This window comes from Triticum aestivum, chromosome 3A, assembly GCF_018294505.1.
Source record: "Triticum aestivum cultivar Chinese Spring chromosome 3A, IWGSC CS RefSeq v2.1, whole genome shotgun sequence".
Lineage (NCBI taxonomy): Eukaryota > Viridiplantae > Streptophyta > Magnoliopsida > Poales > Poaceae > Triticum > Triticum aestivum.
This window is the reverse complement of record NC_057800.1, coordinates 431,989,169-432,000,518: the sequence shown is the minus strand read 5'-3', so window position 1 is coordinate 432,000,518 and position 11,350 is coordinate 431,989,169.

Here is an 11,350-nt window from a genome sequence, read left to right as displayed (position 1 = left end):
TAAAAACAACGTCAGTCCGGGTTAGTTCCATTCAAATCATACAAGTTAGAGTCCAAAACAAGGGCAAAAGTGTTTGGAAAACTAGATATGACGGAGACGTATCAACTCCCCCAAGCTTAAACCCTTGCTTGTCCTCAAGCAATTCAGTTGACAAACTGAAAGAAAGAAAAACTTTTACAAACTCTGTTTGCTCTTGTTGTTGTAAATATGTCAAGCCAGCATTCAAGTTTTCAGCATAGATCATAACTAACCACATTTGCAATAATTCTCAGGTCTCACAATTACTCATATCAATAGCATAATCAACTAGCAAGTCACAATAATAAATCTCGGATGACAACACTTTCTCAAAACAACCATAATATGATATAACAAGATGGTATCTCGCTAGCCCTTCCTGAGATCGCAAAACATAAATGCAGAGCACCTTTAAAGATCAAGGACTGACTAGACATTGTAATTCATGGTAAAAGAGATCCAGTCATAGTCACACCCAATATAAATTAATAGTGATGAATGCAAATGACATATGTGCTCTCCAGCTAGTGCTTTTTAATAAGAGGGTGATGAGTCAACATAAAGTAAATGGATAGGCCCTTCGCAGAGGGAAGTAGGGATTTGTAGAGGTGCCAGAGCTCGGTTTTGAAATAGAGATAAATTGTGTTTTGAGCGGGAAACTTTCATTGTCAACGTAAAAACTAAGAGATGGCGATATCTTCCATGCTAAACACATTATAGGCGGTTCCCAAACAGAATGGTAAAATTTATACTCTCCCTCCACCAACAAGCATCAATCCATGGTTTGCTCGAAACAACGAGTGCCTCCAACATACATCAGGTCCCAGGGGGAGTTTTGTTTGCAATTAATTTTGATTTAGTTTGCATAAAGCATGGAACTGGGCATCCCGGTGACCAGCCGTTTTCTCGTGAGTGAGGAGCGGAGTCCACTCCTCTTGAGAATAACCTGCCTAACACGGAAGATAAGGACAGCCTTGGTTGATACATGAGCTATTCGAGCATACAAAACAGAATGTTTATTTGAAGGTTTAGAGTTTGGCACATACAAATTTACTTGGAACGGCAGGTAGATACCGCATATAGGAAGGTATAGTGGACTCATCTGGAATAACTTTGGGGTTTAAGGGATTGGATGCACAAGCAGTATTCCCACTTAGTACAAGTGAAGGCTAGCAAAAGACTGGGAAGTGACCAACTAGAGAGCGACAATAGCCATGTACATGCATTAAAATTAATAAACATTTGATGCAAGCATGAGTAGGATATAATCCACCATGAACATAAATATCGTGAAGGCTATGTTGATTTTGTTTCAACTACATGCGTGAACATGTGCCAAGTCAAGTCACTTAAATCATTCAAAGGAGGATACCACCCCATCATACCACATCATAACCATCTCAATAGCATGTTGGCACACAAGGTAAATCATTATAACTCATAGCTAATCAAACATGGCACAAGCAACTGCGATCTCTAATTGTCATTGCAAACATGTTTATTCATAATAGATGAATCAAGAACGAGGGACTCATCATATTTACAAAAACAAAAGAGGTTGAGTTCATACCAGCTTTTCTCATCTCAGTCAGTCCATCATATATCATCATAATTGCCTTTCACTTGCACGACCGAATGGTGTGAATAATAATAAGAGTGTACGTGCATTGGACTAAGCTGGAATCTGTGAGCATTCAATAAACAGGAGAAGACAAGGCAATATGGGCTCTTGGTTAAATCAACAATAATGCATATAAGAGCCACTTCGACAATTTAATTATGGTCTTCTCCTACTGACCCCCAAATAAAAGAAAAGAAATAAAACTATTTACACGGGAAAGCTCCCAACAAGCAAAAGAAGAATGGGAAATATTTTTGGGTTTTCTTTTTAATTATTACTACTACAGCAAAAAAATAAACTACTACTAATTTTTTTGTTTTTTCTTAAGGTTTAACTAACACACAAGAAGAAAGCAGGAAAACGAAAATAAACTAGCATGGATATTACAGTGAAAAAGTATGACCACCGACATCTAGCAATGAGTGTGTGTGAACATAAATGTAATGTCGGTGAGAAATACGTACTCCCCCAAGCTTAGGCTTTTGGCCTAAGTTGGTCTATGGCCACGTCTGGCCTGGCTGATATCCATAATAATAGTTGTTGGGGTCGTACTGTGATGAGGAAGAAGAAGGCTCCGATTGCCACTAGCTGGCAATCATCTCCGGATCCCACTGATAGTTAGACTGCCATGAAGGATCAAATTGTGGTTCCGGTTCTGGCTCCTCGGCTGGTGCAGGGTTCTGGTAGGCGTGAATAGCCGTCAACGGAACAAGATACATGCCTACAGTCAAATCAAACAAAGAAGTAGCAGGCAGGATAATAGTCTCAGGATAATGTTTGTTAAAGAACAATTGATATTTAAGCTCTCCTGCCCTATTCTTAACAATAAAATCATGTGCCACTATACTTTTATGATCTAGATAAACACGGGGCAGCACCTTTTCTTCCTTCTCAGCATGCCTAATAGGTATGTTAAAATGTACGGCTAGGCGTGTAGCATAGATGCCTCCAAAGATGGGGCCTTTGGTACGGTTCATACTTAACCGCCTGGCAATAATACCGCCCATACTAAAAGTGTTATCACTGTATAAACTGTGGAGCAGAATAATTATATTAGGGATACTAAGGTTTCCCCAGTTTCCGCGTCCAACTAAACAACGACTAGCAAATAATGCAAAGTAACGTGAAACAGGAAAATGTATGCTAGTGATTCGTGCATGGGAAACCTTCCTAGTTTCTCCTACAGTGATAGTATCAATAAACCCAACCACATCATCATGATGTGGTTCTTCTGTCTTGCCCTCAAAAGGGACTAAACAAATCTGGCAAAAATCATAAAGTGACATTTCCTTATGCTCATCATATAAATGAAACTCCACCGTAGGTGGTGAGTTCCTAGAATGAAAATGAAAGTTTTGCACAAAGGTATTTGTGAGTAAGAGATACTGATCGCATTGGTCATGGAGGAAAGCGGTGAGGCCTGCATTGTGAGCCAATTCATGAAAATCTTCATAGATACCGGCTACTCTCAAGAAATCATCAGAAGGCCATTCACACGCCCGAATCTCCGTGGTGCGCGACAAATTATACTTAGGCTTCGGTGCCTTTTCCTTCGAGCTTTGGCTCGATGAGCCCCTCAATAATCTCCTTATCATTTTTTGAAAAATTCTGAAATTTTTAGTAACTTCAAAATAAAAGTAAACCAAACTCAATAATGTTGATAGCAACTACTCCTACAAGTGCCTAGAGCCTATATCAAGCATTAGAACTACTTGGAACCATATAAATTTGACATGCAAGCTCAAGAACATGGTCACCTATGCAGCACAAATTTGCAAAGAATAAAGCACTAGAACAAAAACTAATTGGACCAATGGAGGAGTCACATACCAAGGAACAATCTCCCCAAGCAGTTTGCGAGAGGTGCTTTGAGCAAGGAGATCGAAAATCACAGCAAATGTGGCTGGAACTCGTGCTTGAGTTGGTTTTTCAGGTTTGTGTGAAACAGAGGAAGAGGATGGGTGCTGGGATAAGTGGAGGAGGGCCACCGTGGGCCCACGAGGCAGGGGGCGCGCCCTAGAGGGGGGGGGCACCACCCTCGTGGCCAGGTGGCAGCTCCTCCCGCGGTAATTTTTGCACAGTAAATCCTCAAATATTCCTGAAAAAATCATATTAAATTGGCATGGCATTCTGAGGACTTTTATTTTTGGGATATTTTTATATTGCACGGATAAGTCAGGAAACAGATAGAAAAATACTATTTTTACCTTATTTAATATAAATAACAGAAAGTAAAAGTGGGGTACAGAAGGTTGTGCTTCTAGTTTCATCCATCTCATGCTCATAAAAAAGAATCCACTAACAAGGTTGATCAAGTCTTGTTAACAAACTCATTCCGATAATCATGAAACTGGAGAAATTTCGAATAACACTAAGTTACCTCAACGGGGATATGCACATCCCCTATAATAAGTATATCATATTTCTTTTTGACAGTAGGAAAAGGAAATTCAAAACCTCCAATTATAATCGATGGAATTTTTCCAATGGAGTTGATACTATGAACTTGAGGCTGTTTCCTCGGAAAGTGTACCGTATGCTCATTACCATTAACATGAAAAGTGACATTGCCTTTGTTGCAATCAATAACAGCCCCTGCAGTATTAAGAAAAGGTCTTCCAAGAATAATAGACATACTATCATCCTCGGGAATATCAAGAATAACAAAGTCCATTAAAATAGTAACGTTTGCAACCACAATAGGCACATCCTCACAGATACTGACAGGTATAGCAGTTGATTTATCAGCCATTTGCAAAGATATTTCAGTAGGTGTCAACTTATTCAAGTCAAGTCTACGATATAAAGAGAGAGGCATAACACTAACACCGGCTCCAAGATCACATAAAGTAGTTTTAATATAATTTCTTTTAATGGAGCAAGGTATAGTAGGTACTTTGGGGTCTCCAAGTTTCTTTGGTATTCCACCCTTAAAAGTATAATTAGCAAGCATGGTGGAAATTTCAGGTTCCGGTATCTTTCTTTTATTAGTAATGATATCCTTCATATATTTAGCATAATGATTTGTTTTGAGCACATCAGTTAATCGCATACGCAAAAAGATAGGCCTAATCATTTCAGCAAAGCGCTCAAAATCCTCATCATCCTTTTTCTTGGATGGTTTCGGAGGAAAATGCATGGGTTTCTGAACCCAAGGTTCCCTTTCTTTACCATGTTTCCTAGCAACAAAGTCTCTTTTATCATAACATTGATTCTTTGATTGTGGGTTATCAAGATCAACAGCAGGTTCAATTTCTACGTCATTGTCATTACTAGGTTGAGCATCATCATGAACATCATTATTAATATTTTCATTAGGTTCATGTTCATTACCAAATTGTGTTTTAGCATCAGACATAGATATATCATTTGGATTATCAGGTGGTTCAGCAATAGGTTCACTAGAAGTTTGCACAGTTCTATCATTTTTCTTCTTCTTTTCAGAAGAACTAGGAACATCAATATTATTTCTTTGAGAATCTTGCTCGATTCTCTTAGGGTGGCCTTCAGGATACAAAGGTTCCTGAGTCATTCTACTAGTTCTAGTAGCCACTCTAACAGCATAATCATTTTTCTTACTATTCATTTCGTCAAGCACTTCTTTTTGAGCCTTAAGTACTTGTTCTACTTGAGTGGTAACCATAGAAGCATGTTTCCTAACAAGTTTAAGTTCACCTTTAATATTAGCCATATAATGACCCAAGCATCTAATCATATAAGCACTTTCTTTAATTGTCTACCAAAATAAGCATTGAAGTCGTCTTGCTTAACCATAAAGTTATCAAACTCATCCAAGCACTGACTAGCAATTTTAGTAGGAGGGACTTCAGCTTTATCATATCTATAGAGTGAATTTACCTTTACTACCTGTGTCGGGATTTCAGGATCAGGAGGTTCTTCAGTAAATAAAGAATTGAGATCATATGTTTCTTCAACAGGCGGTATATTAAGACCATGTATTTCTTCAATAGGAGGTAAATTCTTAACATCTTCAGCTTTAATACCTTTCTCTTTCATAGATTTCTTTGCCTCTTGCATATCTTCAGGACTGAGGAATAGAACACCTCTCTTCTTCGGAGTTGGTTTAAGAATAGGCTCAGTAATTGGAGCAAGAGTTGGCTCAGGAGGTGCCCAATTATTTTCATTTGTCAACATATTATTCCATAAAATTTCAGCTTCATCCGGTGTTCTTTCCCTGAAAAGAGAACCGACACAACTATGCAGGTAATCTCTGGAAGCATCGGTTAGTCCATTATAAAAGATATCAAGTATTTCAGGTTTCTTAAGAGGATGATCAGGCAAAGCATTACGTAACTTGAGAAGCCTCCCCCAAGCTTGTGGGAGACTCTCTTCTTTAATTTGCACGAAGTTGTATATTTCCCTCAAAGCAGCTTGTTTCTTATGAGCTGGGAAATATTTAGCAGAGAAGTAATAAATCATATCCTGGGGACTACACACACAACCAGGATCAAGAGAATTAAACCATATCTTAGCATCACCCTTTAATGAGAACGGAAATATTTTGAGTATATAGAAGTAATGCGATCTCTCATCATTAGTGAATAGGGCAGCTATATCATTTAACTTAGTAAGATGTGCCACAACAGTTTCAGATTCATAGCCATAAAACGGATCAGATTCAACCAAAGTAATTATATCAGGATCAACAGAGAATTCATAATCCTTATCGGGAACACAGATAGGTGAAGTAGCAAAAGCAGGGTCAGGTTTCATCTTATCTCTAAGTGATTCTTTGTTCCATTTAACTAATAACCTCTTAAGCTCATATCTATCTTTGCAAGCTAAAATAGCGGCAGAAGATTCCATATCAAAAATATAGCCCTCAGGAATAACAGGCATATTTTCATCATCACTATCATCATCGTATTCAGATTCAATAATTTCTTTTTCTCTAGCCCTAGCAATTTGTTCATCAAGAAATTCACCAAGGGGCACAGTAGTATCAGGCATAGAAGCAGTTTCATCATAAGTATCATGCATAGCAGAAGTGGCATCATCAATAACATGCGACATATCAGAACGAATAGCAGAAGCAGGTGTAGGTGTCACAAACTTACTCATAACAGAAGGTGAATCAAGTGCAGAGCTAGATGGCAGTTCCTTACCTCCCCTCGTAGTTGAGGGATAGATCTTGGTTTTTGGATCTCTCAAGTTCTTCATAGTGTCCAGCAGATATAAATCCCAAGTGACTCAAAGAATAGAGCTATGCTCCCCGGCAACGGCGTCAGAAATTGGTCTTGATAACCCACAAGTATAGGGGATCGCAACAGCTTTCAAGGGTAGAGTATTCAACCCAAATTTATTGATTCGACACAAGGGGAGCCAAAGAATATTCTCAAGTATTAGCAGCTGAGTTGTCAATTCAACCACACCTGGAAATTTAGTATCTGCAGCAAAGTGTTTAGTAGCACAGTAATATGATAGTGGTGGCAGCAGCAACAAAAGTAAAGACAGCAAAAGTAATGTTTTTGGTATTTTGTAGTGATTGTAACAGTAGCAGCGGGAAAGTAAATAAGCGTAAACCAGTATATGGAAAACTCGTAGGCACCGGATTAGTGATGGATAATTATGCCGGATGCGGTTCATCATGCAACAGTCATAACATAGGGTGACACAGAACTAGCTCCAAATCATCAATGTAATGTAGGCATGTATTCCGTATATAGTCATACGTGCTTATGGAAAAGAACTTGTATGACATCTTTTGTCCTACCCTCCCGTGGCAGCGGGGTCCTATTGGAAACTAAGGGATATTAAGGCCTCCTTTTAATAGAGAACCGAAACAAAGCATTAGCACATAGTGAATACATGAACTCCTCAAACTACGGTCATCACCGGGAGTGGTCCCGATTATTGTCACTTCGGGGTTGCCGGATCATAACATAGAGTAGGTGACTATAGACTTGAAAGATAGGATCAAGAACTCACATATATTCATGAAAACATAATAGGTTCAGATCTGAAATCATGGCACTCGGGCCCTAGTGACAAGCATTAAGCATAGCAAAGTCATAGCAACATCAATCTCAGAACATAATGGATACTAGGGATCAAACCCTAACAAACTAACTCGATTACATGATAAATCTCATCCAACCCATCACCGTCCAGCAAGCCTACGATGGAATTACTCATGCACGACAGTGAACATCATGAAATTGGTGATGGAGGATGGTTGATGATGATGGCGGCGATGAATCCCTCTCTACGGAGCCCCGAACGGACTCCAGATCAGCCCTCCCGAGAGGTTTTAGGGCTTGGCGGCGGCTCTGTATCGTAAAACGCGATGATTTCTTCTCCCTTATTTTTCTCTCTCCGAAAGCAAATATATAGAGTTGGAGTTGGCGTCGGAGGGCATCCAGGGGGCCCACGAGGTAGGGGGCGCGCCCTAGGGGGGGGGGCGCCCCCCACCCTCGTGAACAGGGTGTGGGCCCCCTGGTCTTCATCTTTGGCGAGGATTTTTTATTATTTTTTCTAAGATGTTTCGTGGAGTTTCAGGTCATTCCGAGAATATTTGTTTTCTGCACATAAAACAACACCATGGAAATTCTGCTGAAAACAGCGTCAGTCCGGGTTAGTTCCATTCAAATCATACAAGTTAGAGTCCAAAACAAGGGCAAAAGTGTTTGGAAAAGTAGATACGACGGAGACGTATCAATACTCGTGGCGGGTATCGTTATTTTCTGACCTTCACTGATGATTTTAGCAGATATGGGTACATCTACTTGATGAAACATAAGTCTGGAACATTTGAAAAGTTCAAAGAATTTTAGAGTGAAGTGGAAAATCACCATAACAAGAAAATTAAGTTTCTATGATCTGATCGTGGGGTGAATATTTGAGTTATGAGTTTGGTCTTCATTTGAAACAGTGCGGAATAGTTTCGCAACTCATGCCACTTGGAACACCACAGCGTAATGGTGTGTCTGAACGTCGTAACCGCACTTTATTTGATATGGCGTGATCTATGATTTCTCTTATTGATTTACTGCTATCATTTTGGGGTTATGCTTTAGAGACGGTTGCATTCACGTTAAATAGGGCACCATTAAAATCCATTGAGACGACACCGTATGAACTGTGGTTTGGCAAGAAACCCAAGTTGTCGTTTCTTAAAGTTTGGGGCTGCGATGCTTATGTGAAAAAGCTTCAACCTGATAAGCTTGAACCCAAATTGGAGAAATGTGTCTTCATAGGATACCCAAAGGAGACTGTTGGGTACACCTTCTATCACAGATCCAAAGGCAAGATATTCGTTGCTAAGAATGGATCCTAACTAGAGAAGGAGTTTCTCTCGAAAGAAGTGAGTGGGAGGAAAGTAGAACTTGATGAGGTAATTGTACCTGCTCCCTTATTGGAAAGTGGTTCATCACAGAAATCAATTCTGGTGATTCCTACACCAATTAGAGAGGAAGCTAATGATGATGATCATGAAACTTCTGATCAAGTTACTACCGAACCTCGTAGGTCAACCAGAGTAAGATCCGCACCAGAGTGGTACGGTAATCCTGTTCTAGAGGTCATGTTACTTGACCATGACGAACCTATGAACTATGAGGAAGCAATGATGAGCCCAGATTCCGCAAAATGGCTTGAGGCGATGAAATCTGAGATGGGATCCATGTGTGAGAAAACAGTGTGGACTTTGGTTGACTTGCCCGATGATCAGCAAGCCATAGAGAATAAATGGATCTTCAAGAAGAAGACTGACGCTGACGGTAATATTACTGTCTACAAAGCTTGACTTGTTGCGAAAGGTTATAGACAAGTTCAAGGAGTTGACTACGATGAGACCTTCTCACCCGTAGCGATGCTTAAGTCTGTCCGAATCATGTTAGCAATTACCGCATTTTATGATTATGAAATTTGGCAAATGGATGTCAAAACTGCATTCCTTAATGGATATCTTAAAGAAGAGTTGTATATGATGCAACCAGAAGGTTTTGTCAATCCAAAAGGTGCTAACAAAGTGTGTAAGCTCCAATGATCCATTTATGGACTGGTGCAAGCATCTCGGAGTTGGAATATACGCTTTGATAGTGTGATCAAAGCATATGGTTTTATACAGACTTTTGGAGAATTCTGTATTTACAAGAAAGTGAGTGGGAGCTCTGTAGCTTTTCTGATATTATATGTGGATGACATATTGTTGATCGGAAATGATACTGAATTTCCGAATAGCATAAAAGGATACTTGAATAAGAATTTTAATGAAAGACCTGGGTGAAGCTGCTTATATATTGGGCATCAAGATCTATAGAGATAGATCAAGATGCTTAATTGGACTTTCACAAAGCACATACCTTGATAAAGTTTTGCAGAAGTTCAAAATGGATCAAGCAAAGAAAGGGTTCTTACCTGTGTTACAAGGTGTGAAGTTGAGTCAGACTCAATGCCCGACCACTGCGGAAGATAGAGAGAAAATGAAAGTCATTCCCTATGCTTCAGACATAGGTTCTATCATTTATACAATGTTGTGTACCAGACCTGATGCGTGCCTTGCTATTAGTTTAGCAGGGAGATACCAAAGTAGTCCAGGAGTGGATCACTGGACAATAGTCAAGAATATCCTGAAATACCTGAAAAGGACTAAGGATATGTTTCTTGTTTATGGAGGTGACAAAGAGCTCGCCGTAAACGGTTACGTCGATGCAAGCTTTGACACTGATCCGGATGACTCTAAGTCACAAACCGGATACGTATTTTTATTGAACGGTGGAGCTGTCAATTGGTGCATTTCTAAGCAAAGCGTCATGGCGGGATCTACGTGTGAAGCGGAATACATAGCTGCTTCGGAAGCAGCAAATGAAGGAGTCTGGATGAAGGAGTTCATATCCGATCTAGTTGTCATACCTAGTGCATCGAGTCCAATGAAAATCTTTTGTGACAATATGGTGCAATTGCCTTGGCAAAGGAATCCAGATTTCACAAGAGAACCAAGCACATCAAGAGATGCTTCAATTCCATCCACGATCAAGTCAAGGAGGGAGACACATAGATCTGCAAGATACATACAGATCTGAATGTTGCAGACCCGTTGACTAAGCCTCTCTCACGAGCAAAACATGATCAGCACCAAGACTCCGGGTGTTAGAATCATTACAATGTAATCTAGATTATTGACTCTAGTGCAAGTGGGAGACTAAAGGAAATATGCCCTAGAGGCAATAATAAAGTTGTTATTTATATTTCCTTATATCATGATAAATGTTTATTATTCATGCTAGAATTGTGTTAACCGGAAACTTAGTACATGTGTGAATACATATACAAACAGAGTGTCACTAGTATGCCTCTACTTGACTAGCTCGTTAATCAAATATGGTTAAGTTTCCTAGCCATAGACATGAGTTTCCATTTGATGAATGGGATCACATCATTAGAGAATGATGTAATTGACTTGACCCATCCGTTAGCTTAGCACTATGATCGTTTAGTTTATTGCTATTGCTTTCTCCATAACTTATACATGTTCCTATAACTATGAGATTATGCAACTCCTGAATACCGGAGGAACACTTAGTGTGCTATCAAACATCACAACATAACTGGGTGATTATAAAGATGCTATACAGGTGTCTCCGATGGTGTTTTGTTGAGTTGGCATAGATCGAGATTAGGATTTGTCACTCCGATTGTCGAAGAGGTATCTCTGGGCCCTCTTGGTAATGCACATCACTATAAGCCTTG